Source organism: Phodopus roborovskii, unplaced genomic scaffold, assembly GCF_943737965.1.
Source record: "Phodopus roborovskii unplaced genomic scaffold, PHOROB, whole genome shotgun sequence".
Classification (NCBI taxonomy): Eukaryota; Metazoa; Chordata; class Mammalia; order Rodentia; family Cricetidae; genus Phodopus; species Phodopus roborovskii.
In genome coordinates this window covers 18,994,058-19,010,108 of record NW_026125281.1, presented here as the reverse complement: position 1 = coordinate 19,010,108, position 16,051 = coordinate 18,994,058, and positions in this window count along the sequence as shown.

Genomic DNA, 16,051 nt, shown 5'->3' with positions numbered 1-16,051 from the left:
TGCAGTAGCATGTTTCCTGGGCCCCCCTCATCCTTTTACAAAACCTCCAGCCCCTCCACCTGGAACCCAATCTCAAGGGCCCTAAATTTATTCACTTTTGCTACCAAATTGAGCTCAATATCCCTTCCATAACCAACGAAACTGGCTACCTAGCAGCACCCTAGATCCCAATATTATTCAGGGCCTTAACAAATATTGGGAGTGATCAAGGAAATGGAAAGAGATTCACCATTCCCCATGTTCAAGCTTTCCTTTTTCTATGCTTGAAGCCCTGTTTGTTTTTGTTTGTACTCACCTCCACGCTGTGTAAACTGTCTTTTAAGTTACTGTCAATGGATTTGTAATTTGCTGAAAAATGGGAGCTTGAAGCCAGTCCTATCAGGAGAGGGAGAAAGCACAGGAGAGGCCAGCCGCAGTGTGCACATACCCCTCCCCTCGCTGGAGGATGCCTCTCTTTGCTCCCTCCTGCAGCATCTATATCCAAGGCTGAGAAATTTTATATCTTTAAGCCATCCTTGCTCTCAGGTTATTGGATTCAGTTTTACTGGGAGCCAGGTATCTTTTTGGTATCTTTCCGGTATGAATAGCATTAATTTGTTGCTTAATTTTCTTCCACTTCAATAAAAAGCTGGCTCTGCCATTGGGGTATGGCTTCCCCTCCTTTAGACCCAAGCATGGTTGGTATGAGGTTTCCTTCAAAAATCTCTGTCCCATGTCAGACGAGTCACCTCACCATATGACACAGAAAGGAGAATAAAAGAAAAAGGGACAAGCTCAACAGGGACTATTGCTACTCATCTCATCCTATTGCTACTCATCTCATCGTCTTTTGGTTTGGTTTGATTCTCTTAAACTTTTGCTAAGGTATAAATCTTATCTCAAAGTTTGTAAGACCGTATGCTAATATCCAAGTAAAATAGCTCCATTTGTTGAAGATGCTTTCTTTTTTCCATTGTGTATTTCTGGATTCTTCATAAAAAATCAGATATTCATGAGTGTATGGATTTACATATGGATCTTTGATTCAATTTTATTGATCAACCTTTCTATTTTTATACCAATACTATAGGTTTTTATTACTGTAGCTATATAGTGCAGCTTAAACTCAGGGGTGGAAATTCTATTGTTTTAGCTATCCTAGGGTTTTTGCTTTTTGTTTTCCATATAAACTTGAGTATAAGGTCTGTAATGAACTGTGTTGGAATTTTGAAGGGAATTGCATTGAATCTGTAGATTGTTTTTGCTAAGATGGTCATTTTTACTGTGTTTATCTTACTGATACATGAGCAAGGCAGGTCTTTCCATCTTCTGGTACCTTCTTCAATTTCTTTAAAGACAAAGTTTTTATCATACAAGTTTTTCAATTGCTTGGTTGGAGTTATCCCAAGATATTTCATATTATTTGTGGATATTATGAAAGATGTTGTTTCCCTGAATTCTTTCTCAGCCCATTTGTCATTTGTATACAGGGGGGCTGTAGGGTTTTTTTGGTTTGTTTGTTTGTTTTTGTTTTTTTGGTTGTTGTTACTCTTTTATCCAGCCACTTCACTGAAGCTGTTTATTTGCTGTAAGAGTTATCCTGTAGAATTTTGGGGGTTGTTTACACATACTATCATACCATCTACAAATACTGATAGATACTTAGGCTTCTTACTTTCTAATTTGTATCCTCTTGATTTCCTTCAGTTGTCTTATTGCTATAGCTAGGACTTCAAGTACTATGTTAACTAGATATGGAGAAAATGGACAACCTTGTTTTGCTCACGATTTTAGTGGGATTGCTTTGTTTCTCTCCATTTAATTTGATGTCTGTCAGCTTGCTGCAAGTTGCCTTTATTATGTTTAGGTATGTCTCTTTTTTTATCCTTAATCTCTCCAAGACTTATTAGTGTGAAGTTCTAGATTTTGTCAAAGAGTTTTTTGACCTTTAATGAGATGATGCTGTGTATTTCTTTCAGTTTGTTTATGTGGTGAATTAATTGACTGATTTTTGCATGTTGAAACCTTCCTATATCTCTGGAATGAAGCCTACTTGATCATGGTAAATGATAATTTTTATGTGTTCTTGAATTCAGTTTGTGTGTATTTTATTGTGTATTTTTGAATGTATATTCACAAGGGAAATTGGTCTGTAATTCTCTTTCTCTGTTAAATCTTTGTTTGATTTGGGTCTCAGGGTAACTGTGACCTCATGAAATGAATTTGGCAATGTTCCCTCTGTTCAATTATTTTGGAATAATTTGAGTAGTATCAGCATTGGCTCTTCTATGAAAGTCTGGTAGAATTCTGTACTAAAACCATCTGGCCCTGAGCTTTTTTTGGTTGGGAGAGTTTTAATGACTGTTTTTATTTCTTTAGGGCTTAGAGAACTATGTAAATTGTTTATCTGACCTTGAAATTTGGTTACTACTATCCATCATGAAAATTATTCATTTCTCTTATATTTTCCAATTTTATGGAGTACATGTTACTAAAGTATGACCTAATGACTCTTTGAGTTTCCTCTGGTATGTGTTGTTATGTATGTCCTTTTTTGTTTTTGTTTTGTTAATTTGGCTATTCTAACTCTGTCTTTTAGTTAGTATGGATAAGAGTTTGTCTATCTTGTTGATTTTTTTTCCTAGAATCAAGCCTTGGTTTCACTAATTCTTCCTATTGTTCCTTTGCTTTCTATTTTATTGATTTTATCCCTCAGTTTAATTATTTCCCTCTGTCTACACCTCCTGGGTGAGCTTGCTTCTTTTTGTTCTAGAGCTTTTAGGTGTGCTATTAAGTTGCTAGTATGAGATCTCTCCTATTTATGGGCACTTAGTGGTATAAACTTCCCTCTTAGCACTGTTTTAATTGTGACCCATAACTTTTGGTATGTTGTGCATTCATTTTCATTAAATTCTAGGAAGTATTTAATTTCTTTCTTTATTTTTGCCTTGACCCAGTAGTCATTCAGTGGAGAGTCATTCAGTTTCCATGAGATTGCAGGCTTTTTGTTATTTCTGTTGTTGAAATCCAGCTTTAATTGGTGGTAGTCTGATAGGATGCAGGAGTTCATTTGAATTTTCTTGTATTTGTTGAGACTTGCTTTGTGACCAATTATGTGGTCCATTTTGGACGATGTTCTATAAGATGCTGAGAAGATGTACTCTTTCGTGTTTGAATGAAGTATTCTGTAAATATCTTTGAGGATTATTTGGTTCATAACATCTGCAAATACATCTATATCTATCACCCTGCATAAAAATCAACACCAGGTGGCTCAAAGACATCGACATAAAGTCAGATGCACTGAACCTAACAGATGAGAAAATGAGGAACAGCCTTGAACACACTGGCACAGAATACAGCTTCCTGAACAGAACAGCAATAGTACAGGCACTAAGATAAAAAATATCAACGAATGGAACCTCATGAAAATGAAAAGTTTCTGTGAGGCAAAGGACACTACCAACAGGACAAAAGGACAGCCTAAAGAAAGGGAAAAGATCTTCCCAACCCCACATCCACCAGAGGGATAATGTCCAAGAATATAGAGAACTCAAGAAACTAGACATTACCAAACCAACCAGTTCAATTTAAAAAACGGGGTATAGATCTAAACAGTGAATTCTCTATAGACAAAACTCAAATAGCTGAGAAACACTTAAAGAAATTATGGCGGTTAAATAAGGATCAGGATAAACAAATAGGCCAAATAGATGTTTATTCAGGGAGAAATTACTTACAACCTAGACAGATGAACACCAGGAAATTCCACTCGATGCTCTCCTGCCCGAATCACACCAGCCAGAGAGTTTTTCCCGGCTCTTTCTCTGACCTTCCTCCACAGGTCACTTCCGCCCATGGCTCCACCCCCAATGGGCGTGGTCAGTGCCACAGAAGGACTATCTCACTACAAGAAATGTTCAACATCCTTAGCCATAAGGGAAACACAAATCAAAACTAATTTGAGATTCTATGTTACACCCATCAGAATGGTTAAGTTCAATGACACAAGTGACAGCTCATGGTGGTGAGGATGTGGAACAAGTGTAATGAACGCTCATCCATTTCCGATGGGAATGCAAACTGTTTTGTTTTGTTTTTTACTTTTAATTTTTAACTTTTTTCTTATTTTACATATTGATCCCAGTTTCCTCTCCCTTCCATCCTCCCATATACCCCCCCAACCCCACAGCCCTATTCCCCATCCATTCTCCAAGGACGGTGAGGCCTTCTAGGAGGCATCATCAAAATCTATCAAGTCACACATGTCTCTAAGCTAAGGGAGTATCCCTCCATGAGCAATGTGCTCCCAAAGTCCTTTTGTGCACCAGGGATACATCCTGGTTCCATTGTCAGAGGTTCCACAGACTGCCCAGTCCTCCTAACTGACAGCCATGTTCAGAGGGTCTGGGTCAGTCCTATGCTGGTTTCCGAGCTATCAGTCTGGGGTTCATGAGCTACCCCTTTTTCAGGTCAACTGTCTCTGTGGGTTTCTGTAGCCTGGTCTTGACCCCTTTGCTCATCACTTCTCCCTCTCGGCAACTGGATTCCAGGACTTCATCTTAGTATTTGGCTGTGGGTGTCTGTTTCTGTTTCCATCAGCTACTAGATGAGGGCTCTAGGATAGCATATCCTAGTTATCAATCTCATTATCAGGGAAAGGCATTTAAGGTAGCCACTCCATTATTGCTAAGATTGTTAGTTGGGGTCATTTGTGTAGGTCTCTGGACATTTCCCTAGTGCCAGAGTTCTCTTCAAACCGATAATGGCTCCCTCTTTTCTTGCTCTCCTCTATTCCATCCACGACTCAATCTTCCTGCTTCCTCAGGTTCTCCTCTTCCCTCCTCTTCTCCCTTCTCTTTCTCCTAACTCCCTCTCCACTCACTGACCCCTCCCACCCTACTGCTAATATGCTCAGGAGATCTTGTCCATTTCCCCTTCTGTGGGGCACCTTGTATGACTCTCTTAGGGTCCTCCTTGTATCTTAGCTTCTCAGGCAGTGTGAATTGTAGGATGGTAATCCTTTGATCTATGTCTAAAATACATATATGAATGAGTACATACCATGTTTATCTTTTTGTTACTGGGTTACCCCACTCAAGATGGTTTTTCTAGTTAAATCCATTTGCCTGTGAATTTCAAGATTTGTTTTTTTTTTTTTTTTTTTTTTTGTTTTTTTTTTTTTTGTTTTTGTTTTGTTTGTTTGTTTTTGGCTGAGTAGTACTCCACTGTGTAAATGTACCACATTTTCTTTATCCAGTCTTCAGTTGTGGGGCATCTAAGTTGTTTCAAGGTTCTAGCTATTACAAAAAATGCTACTATGAACATAGTTGAACAGATGTCCTTGTAGTATGAGTATGTATCTTTTGGGCATATGCCTAAGAGTAGAATTGCTGGATCCTGTGGTAGACTGATTCTCATTTTCCTGAGGAACTTCCATACTGATATCCAAAATGGCTATAGAGTTTGCACTCCCACCAGCACTGGAGGAGTGTTCCCCTCTCTCCATATCCTCTTCAGCATAAACTGTCATTGCTGTTTCTGGATTTAGCCATACTGGCAGGAGTAAGATGGTATCTCAGAGTTGCCGTGATGTGCATTTCCCTGATGGCTAAGGATGTTGAGCACTTTCTGTAGTGTCTTTCAGCCATTTTGGATTCCTCTATTGAGAATTCTCTATTCAGTTCTGTATCCCACATTTTAATTGGATTATTTGGTGTTTGGGTAACTAGCTTCTTGACTTCTTTGTATATTTTGGAGATCAGCCCTCTGTCAGATGTGGGGTTGATGAAGATCTTTTCTCACTCTGTGGCCTGCCATTTTGTCTTGTTGTCCTTTGCATTACAGAAGCTTCTCAGTTTCAGGAGGTCCCATTTATTAATTGTCAATCTCAGTGTCTATGCTACTGGTGTTATGTTCAGGAAGCAGTCTCCTGTACCAATTCGTTCAAGCTCCCACTTTCTCTTCTAAGAGGTTCAGTGAGGCTGGATTTATGTTGAGATCTTTGATCCATTTGGACCTAAGTTTTGTGCATGGTGATAGACATGGGTCTATCTATAGTCTTCTACACACCAGCATCCAGTTATGCCAGTACCATTTGTTGATTTTAGCTGTTTTGTCAAAGGTCAGGTGTTTGTAGGTGTATGGGTTAATACCAGGGACCTCAATTCGATTCCATTTGTCTGCCTATCTATTTCTGTGCCAATACTAAGCTGTTTTCAGGACTATAGTTCTGTAGTAGAGCTTGAAGTCAGGGATGGTGATGCCTCCAGAAGTTCCTTTATTGTATAGGGTTGTTTTGGCTGTACTGGGTCTTTGGTTTTTCCATATGAAGTTGAGTATTGTCCTTTCAAGGTCAGTGAAGAATTGTGCTGAGATTTTAATGGGGATTGCATTGAATCTGTAGATTGTTTTTGGCAAGATTGTCATTTTTACTGTTTATCCTACCTATCCAAGAGCATGGGAGATCTTTCCATTTTCTGGTATCTACTTTCTTTCTTTAAAGACTCAAAGTTCTTATTATATAGGTCTTTCACTTGTTTGGTTAGTGTTACCCCAAGATATTTTATGTTGTTTGTGGCTATTTTAAAAGGTGATGTTTCTCTTATTTCTTTCTCAGCCTCTTTATCATCTGTATATAGTATGGCTACTGATTTTTTTAAGTTAATCTTGTATCCTGCCACTTTGCTAATGATGTTTATCAGTTGTAGGAGTTCTCTGGTAGAGTTTTCCAGGTCACTTATATACACATTCATATCATCTGCAAATAGTGTAAGTTTGACTTATACCTTTCCAATTTGTATCCCCTTGATCTCCTTTTGTTGTCTTATTGTCTTGTTCCTGACTTTAGAGGAATTGCATTAAGTTTCTCTCCATTTAGTTTGATGTTAGCTATTGGTTTACTGTATGTTGCTTTTATTATATTTAGGTATGTTCATGTTATCCCTAATCTCTGCAAGATCTTTATCATGAAGGGGTATTAGATTTTATCAAAGGCTTTTTCATCATCTGGTGTGATGATCATATGGTTTTTCTTTTTCAGTTTGTTTATATGATGGATTACATTGATAGATTTTCATATGTTGAGCCATCCCTGCATCCCTGGGATGAAGCCTACTTGATCATGGTGGATGATTTCTCTGATGTGTTCTTGAATTTGATTTGCCAGTATTTTATTGGGAATGCAAACTTGTATTGCCATTATGGGAATCAATATGTTGGTTCCTCAGAAAATATGGAATTGATCCACCTCAAGACATAGCTATATCACTTTTAAGCATATACCCAAGGGATGCTCCATCCTACCACAAGCACACTTGCTCAGCTATGTTCATAGCAGCTTTATTCATAATAGTCAAAAGCTGGAAACAATCTAGATACTCCTCAATTGAAGCATGGATAAAGAAAGTTTGGTATATTTACACAATGGAACATTACTTGGCTGTTAAAAAAAGGACATAATGATATTTGCATTGGATGGATGGAACTAGAAAAAAAAAAATCAACCTGAGTGAAGTAACCTAGACCCCAAAAGACATGCATGGTATGTACTCACTTATAAGTGGACATTAGCACTTAGGTAAAGAATAACTGATATAATCTACTAAGTAACAAGATGGGCTCAAAGGAGAACACATTGATCTCCTTGGGAGGGTGAAATTAAAATAGATTTTGCATGTGGACTGGGATAGGTGCAGATGGGAACAGGAGGGATAGTATGTGTGTGTTTGTGTGTGGGGGGTATGGGTTGAGAGAATAATTCAAGAGATGACTGGAATTGGGGCCCATTTGGGGGATGATATTGAAACCTAATACAGTGGAAACTCCCTGGACTCTATAAGAGTGACCCTAGGGAAGATCTCTAGTAATGGGGTAGACAGAACCTCAATTGGCTATCTCTTATAACCAGGTAAAACATCCAGCAGGGGGCCTGGGACACCAACCCAGCCATAAAACCTTCAACCTACAATCTGTCCTTCATTCAAGATGTGTTGTCTCTAGTTTTTTAAAGTATTCATTTATAAGATGAAAATATACACACAGTGAAAAAAAAAACTCTCTAAAGTTGTTATTAAGTATAGAACCTAGAAACAAGCCCAGGGATACCACTTAGTATCCCATGCGCTGCCTCTGAAAAATACCACACCTTTTATTTCTGCACAGTGCTCAAAAACTACCTGATTATATGCTTTAACAACATCACTTCACCTACATCAGAACTTCAGAGATGTAAAAGTTGCTGATGTTTGCATGCCAGATGGTGCTTCATCCTATAAAAGGGCTAAGACAAACAGACTGGTTATATTGTATCCATGTGTATGTATCATCAGAAATGTTTGATTAAATATATTTTGGGTGTGTAAAATATCTTCTGGGATATCTGGTAGCACTGAAATGTATTATTTCATCTAAGTATAAGTAACTTGCTACCATAAACAGTGTCTGCCTATCAAACAAAATCTTCACACCCTTTGGATAGAGAATATTATTACCATAAAATGAATAAGCTACTAATGTACTGCACCATTCTATAGGGAAAAGTCTTGGCTCAGCAATCCCTTCAGCGATCCCTGGGAATATGAAGAAGGCATTTAACTCCAACGTGTGTCTATAGAGTTTAATTGGTTTTTTATATTATTATTATTCAGATTTACAATTGAGTGTTTTTAAATGATGGGACTCATCTAAAATTACTCATTCTACAAACAAACAAACAAACAAAAAGCCTTGGTTTTGTAATATCAAAACACTAATGTTTAGAAATTAGGCTGTCAATCAATCCTATCTCCTTCTTTCAAATAAAGGATGAAAGCCTCAGATATGGGATCTGTGTATAATGAAGTTATTCTGGCTTCTTTTCTATGAACAAATAGGCACATAGAACTCATCAAATTAAGTATTGTCCTATGACAGTTTCAACCCTTACCGTAGAATATTGGAATTTAATTGAACATAGCAATTATGTGTTTTTCTTCTGTACCTTAAATTCTACGTGTTCAGATGCTGAAACATCTAAACAGATTGCCCTCGTGTGTTTAGGAGCCAAAGCCTCATTATATAATATCATGAAGTCTTTTGCTTATTTCATGACTTTTTAAAAGAGGTGTTAAGGAGTCGCCAAGTGGACAAGGCTCCTGGGTGGTACAGGAGCCCCGATTTCATACATTGACCAGAACTGGACAGATGACAGACTTAAAAGGAAGCATCTTAGCTACAGTTCTGTAGCTATGAAGAGACACCAAGAAAGCTTTTGGGGGGGTCTTGCATACAAGTCTGGAGGCTTAGTTCACAATCATCATGCTGTGGGAGCATGGCAGCAAGCAGGTAGGCATGGTGCTGGACCAGTAGCTGAGATCTTACATCCTGTCCTGCAGTCAGATAGCAGACAGAGGCTGGGATTGGCATAGGCTTTTGAAACCTTAAAGCCCACCCCAAGTGACACACCTCCTTCAACAAGGCTGTACTTCCTAACCCTTTTTTAATATTTATTGTTATTCTATGTGCACAGGTGTTTTGCCTACGTGTGTATATGTGTGTGAACTCCTGGATCTTGAGTTCTAGACAGTGGTGAGCTGCCTTTTGGGTGCTGGGAATTGAACCCTGGTCCTCTGAAAGAGCAGCCAGTGCTCTTAACCACTGAGCCATCTCTCCAACCCACTTCCTAATTTTTTTTTTTTTTTCAAAGAGTCTACCAACTGGGAATCAAACATTCAAATATATGGGCCTATGGGGGCCGTTCTCATTCAAACCACCACAGGAAGAGAAGCGAAAGAAGCCAGATTGATAGGGCAAACACACAGCATGGGGCACTGTGTGGAATGACTTGGCAAAACGTGCATATGTGCTTAGCTTTAGGATGTCCTTATCGGGTTGCTTCAAGTGAAATGGCTTTCTTCTCTTCCCACCTCAATTATAAAAGTAGAGTATCCTTGCCCAGTTTCTGTTTACAAGTCATCACCCAGCATAACAACACTCATCCCTTTCCCTGCTCACTTCTTCACCCAGAATAGGACTCTTGTACACTTCTTTATGTGGAAAATAGGTCCAGTTTCCCTCTTTTTGTTGTATTTTCTTGCCTTATTTTGTCTAGGATATTTTACTAATTTTGGTGAAAAGTTGATTTCCTCCCGCGGTTATTCTGTGGATTAAATAACATATTACTTACAAAGGGATAGCACTGTTAAACCATAATGCATTGCACAAAAGCTAGTGAGCACTGAAGGGTACTCCAAGATGACACCAGTCATTTCTTTTGCTAAGTGGAAAGGGACTATTTCCTTTGGCTCCAGACTAGTGCATCTGAACCTCATATGGAGTTTCAAGCACCTTGGTGTCCTGTGTATCTTCACATTGTTTCCACCTCTTCACTGCGTATTCACCAGCTCCCAACTTTGACTGTGTGCTCATGGGTTTGGGAACAGGTTATCTGCTCAGGTTGATACACACAATGCATTCTGACTCCTGCCTTGTTAATGCTTCACGGTGGCCTCTCGAAAACACAAGATAAGGACATTTTCGTTAGTTTGTAAATGGGACGCTCTTTAAGCAAATTCACTATAATTAGGTTGAGAAGATCACTGGCCTAAAATGAAAGCAACCTGAGATCCTTCATTTGCTTCTGACCCTGAACCAGAAAGGAACTGAAAAATTGACTGGTTAAACTCCCCGAAACAAATGACGCTTGAGTGGTTTCATGCATAATAACTGCCTTTGATGTAAATGGGGCCATCCGTCAGCAGCCACACATGTTGTGATCTGCCCTCTATTTCTACAAGGCCTTTCACTTGGGACAAAGCCCCCAGAAACTTGCAGTCTTCACATAGCTCAGGGCTCAGCATGCAAGGCAAAGGACTGAGCCTTCAAAGACAACTCTGGAGAAGACTGAACAGAAACACTAGTAGGCTGGTACTGGCTTATGTCCCTTCCTAATAATATCATCAGAGAATTTATACTCTTTTCATATGAAAGTAAGTAAGGTACTGCTTTCGTATGGGACATAAGACAGGTGGTAACTTCCAACAGGCTTACTTCTAGCAGAATTCTTCTAGTGCATGCTTTCAGGCACTAAATTACATGTGCCTGGACATATTGCTCCGTCTCTTACATGGCACCTCTTATTCTGCACTGCCCAGAGCCTCACAGTGCAGTAAAAAGAGTGGCATTACTGGAGAGTAACACAAACCATTGTACTGTTTATACACATTATCCAGGTGCTATGTGCTATTGTGTTTTATTTCTTTTAAAACAAATATATGCTTATATGCTTGCACTTTGCATGATGAACTTAGGATGAAAATAAAAGGAGATGGATAAGAGTCATTTTCAGAAGAAAATTTACTACAGAGAAGCCTTCAAAGAAGCAATTCATTTCATCAACTGCAGCCTGACAGACCATTGACATTAAAGCAAAGGCATGTCCTAATCGTCATGCATGTAACTACTTTTTTTTCCTTTTTTCACATTTGTATGCTAATCACAAGAAGCAAAAATAGACTTAGATTGGAAATCAAAGATTGGTTGTATACAGGTAATAGAGTGCGTGAATGCTTTATTTAAAGATAGAAGGCTCTTGAACCGGGCTTTATTATTTAACTAAGACTATCTATCCTTTTTGACACTTTTTAAATTAAGTTCTTCCTCTAATTTATGTTTTTGTCAGCTTTCTTCCCTTACTTGGTTTTAAACTGGCATCTCCCCTCTCTCTAAGTAATAAACTACTCTACAAAAAAGAAAAAAATTTTAATGACCCTCGAAATTCAGATTAACAAAATGGATCATTTGTATACAGCCACAGAATTATGAATCCTTCTGAAATATCTGTGCAGAAATTTCACCTGATGCAAAATTTCATTTCCCCTCTTCTGACATATCTCTAACTTTTGCCTTTAAAAATGGAATAGTTATGGTTCCTCTACAGAAAGGTCAAACACTGAAAAGCAAAGGAAATATAGGGTACAATTTTGAGGTTGAAAAAAACAGAATCACCCCCCCCCCCCACATTGAATTAAAGGACATGAGCTTCAGTATACTAACATTTCTCATAGAACACAGTTTGTGTAAGCTGTTCTTGGACCATACAGGCTGCCTGCCCTTCACTGAGGCGCAGTCTGCCTCCCTGTTCCTGTGAAGGCAGCCTGCCTCCCAGTACATCCTGCCTCCCATCTGACTTCCGCAGAGTTTGAGGAGCTTAGGACAAACAGAACAGGAGAGCAGCTGCACACTGGTGACTGGCGACAACATGTCATGTATGATGACATCATGCTGGAGCATACGTTCCCCACTCACCATTACCTGGAAAAATGCATACAATACTGACAAGACAAAATTTTCCGCTTCTTGGCCTTATCTTTGTTTTAACAGCATGGCTAAAATGGGGGACAGGGAAAGTGGGTTAACACAAAGCTAAAGGAAGCAGAATTCTAAAATTAGGTTCAATAAAGAACCAGAGATCAAAGTTACTTTAAAATAATGGCATACTGGTGTCATTTCCTTCATAAAAAAATATATATTTCTCAGCATTTTTCTTTCACTGGTACCCTGCTGATTTGCACAAAGTATGTGTTTCTGCTTTTCCCTCATTATGGAGCTGGGTCTTTTTTACCAGTCCTTCCAGACCGAGTGCTATGTCTTCTCCAGAAACTTCAAACATACATACCCGCTAATGCCTCATCCTCCAACTAGCAGAGGGGCACAGCAGTACAGGGAGCATAGAACATGCCAGCCAGCCCAGACCTCAAGGTGGTGTTTTGTCAGGCGGTGGTGCCACACGCCTTTTATCCGGGCACTCGGGAGGCAGAGGCAGGCAGATCTCTGAGAGACCAGCCTGATCTACAAGAGCTAGTTCCAGGGCAGGCTCCAAAACCACGGAGAAACCCTGTCTTGAAAAACAAACAAATAACAACCCCCCCAAAAAAACCCACAAAAACAAACAAACAAACAAAAAAGGTAGCTAGCTTTCCCACCTGCAGAATAGGTAAATAAATATTCTATTACTACATTCTTGCATGTTTCAAATAAAGTCTGGCACATAAAGACACAGTGACAATGCACACTAAATGAGTAGAGTTCAATAAATATAGAGCAACAGAAGACTAATTAAGTCAGATGTTTATTTACTGGAATCTGTGAAGTCAGAGTGCAAAAGGTTGAGATGAATATCTCACATCTTTAAAAAGTTTGAAATCCAGCACAAGATGAATGACAAGTATACAAATGATTATTAAATAAAACAGGAAGATTGTTAGAATGAATTATGATTTTCAAGAGCAATTCGATAGGGTATCACCAAAATTTAAAGAAATGTGAAGAAACAATTAAGGAAATGTCAGAGGACTAATAAAGACTGTCCTTTAATATGAATTATTTGGGAATTGCTAATTGTAATTATTATTCATGATATATGAGCCAGAGAGTTTGAAGTGACAGATATTTTATCCTGGGTATACAACACCTTTCACTAAAGCTTTGCACACAGCAGAGCATGATTGCACACACCTTTAAGCTCCCAGCACTCTGAAAGCAAAGCCAGGCCAATCTCTTAAGTTCAAGGCCAGCCTAGTGAAAGGCAGGGCCAGACAGAGCTATAAAGTGAAACTCTGTCTCAAAATCCAAAATAAAAACAATTGTATTACAACATTCCCTTGACTCCACTAGTGTTAGCCTTGCACATTTGTGATGGGGTTCAGTAGTATGTGGAAACCAGTGATCAAGTTAAACGTGGTGGGAGTGACCTAGGCTTAGATCTCCATTCTACCACTCCCCAGTTATGTCTATATAAACGAAATTTTGGAAAACTTGTTAGCATATATTCAACAGTATTCATTAGAATGCTGTAGGAGTTAAATCAGGAAGTGTAGACAAAGAAGCAGATAAAGTGTGGATTTTCTCCATTTATTTAGTTTTGAAATGTGAAATGTTCATTTCTTTTCGAAATGTGTGTTTATGCACTGTGTGTATGTGTGTGGATATATGTGTTTGGCATATGTAGAAAGGCCAGTGTAGGTTCCTTCCTTTCACTCTATGGGCCTAAGGATCAAAGTCAGGTTATTAGGTGGAGCCTTTACCTACTAAGCTATCTTACTTGACCTTCAATGTTAATATCTACACCTAAGTATGGGACAATGCAGTCTAGACTGTGAAGGTAATGTTCACTGTCAACTGAACTAGAACTAGAATCACCCAGAAATCTGTGGATGGGTTTCTGTCCTGCCCAGTACGGCAGCCATCTGGTCCCAAATAAACACATGGAGGCTTATATTAATTATAAACTGTTTGGGTGATAGCTCAGGCTTCTTATTGGCTAGATCTCTCTTAATTATGAATCCATTTCTATTAATCTGTATATCTCCACATGATGTTGGCTTACCAAGATGTCCGGGCCTCTTATTTCCTCAGCAGCTACATGGCATCTCTTTTACTCTCCATTCTTCTTCCCAGAATTCACCTACTCTGGTAGCCTGGCCATATACTTCCTGCCTGGCTACATCCTGCCTGTTGTTTGGCCAAAACAGCTTTATTCATCAACCAGTAAGAGAAACATATATTCACAGCATACAGAAGCACATCCTCCAGCAGGAGACACACATCTGGCTGTGTTTCTGAAGGCATTTCTATAGAGGATTAATGCCATTCACTCCAGATTGAATTAATTGAGAAAAAGAAAACTATTGGCTGACTGCCAGTTCTCTTTATTCTGCTTCCTGATTCACTAGATGTAAGTAAGCAACTGCATCTTCATGCCACCACAGGCATGATCCAGAAGCTGGGAAAGACTGCTGTAAATCCTTGTCTTCTAGACTTGACAAGGTCATTTCACTCATGAAAACACAGCAGCTGTGCTAATCCACACAAGATCAAGACAGTCATTCTCCCAGGTAAATAGGGGCTGAGGAAAAACTGGCAGTTGATAATACTGGAGAAGGGAAAGTCATTTTTCTTCAGGGCTGTGGCCCCTGGTAGTTCACTCATGCGATACAGGATGACTCCATATCCATGAACTTGTAAGCAATGGTTAAACTTGGTTTGTTTGTTTGGTTTTCTTTTTGTTTGTCTGTTTGTTTGTTTTTAAAGACATTTGGCCAGGAAGATGTTATGGGGAATGTCCAGATGGAAATGGAATGGTGGAATAGGGATTGATATAGTCAAAATACATTGTATTCATGCATAATAGTAATAATGACAAATAATAAAAAGAGTTTTAAAAATCTTATATAAAGATGAAGATACTGTGGCAGATGCTCTGGTGGAAACTTCACCCCAGGCCCTGGTAGGCATATACTCAAAGAGTCTGGAATGTTCTCGTGGAAGTTCCACTCCAAGGCCCCTCCTCCATCTCTCTCCAAACTCTGCCTCATCTCAGAAAGTCCACCAAATGATGATCCCCCTCCCCAAGAGATGCTCAAGACCACTCCCACAGGATATTTATGCTGTCCTCCTAGAAAAAAGACACATGGTTTTCCGATCTCTCTTTCCCATGTCATCTCTGTAGGACTGGAAGGCCATTCTGAAGCATTGTATCCATTAAATGTGGGCTTTTTCTAATCAGTTTGATTTGGTCTGATTTGGATTCCTGTGCAGACAAAGAGACTTATCCAGGTGCCAAAATTTTCAGCAGATATCAATGAAATTCAGACAATTATTAGAACACTTCATTTTACATTTATTCTCTCTCTCCGTGTGTGTGTGTGTGTGTGTGTGTGTGTGTGTGTGTGTGTGTGCGTGTGTGTGTAAGTCAGAGAATGTGTTCATGTATCATGGTGGCAAACAGAAGTTTGACAACAACTTGTAGAATCATTCTCTCCTTCCAACTGGTTCTTGGAGTTCAAAATCATGTCATAAAGGCCATGAAGCTCATAGTCATGTATTTTGACCCACTGAACATGCTCACCATCCTAAAGGACATACCTTTAAAAACAATTTTGAGACAGGATCCCAATTTGTAGTTCTTGATGGCCTGAAACTCAGTATATAGACCAGGCTGGCCATCAAGTCACAGAGATCATTCTATCTCTATCTCCCAAGTGTTGAGGTTAGCCTTTTAAAACTTTCTAAACTTGTATTCTACCAAATTGAA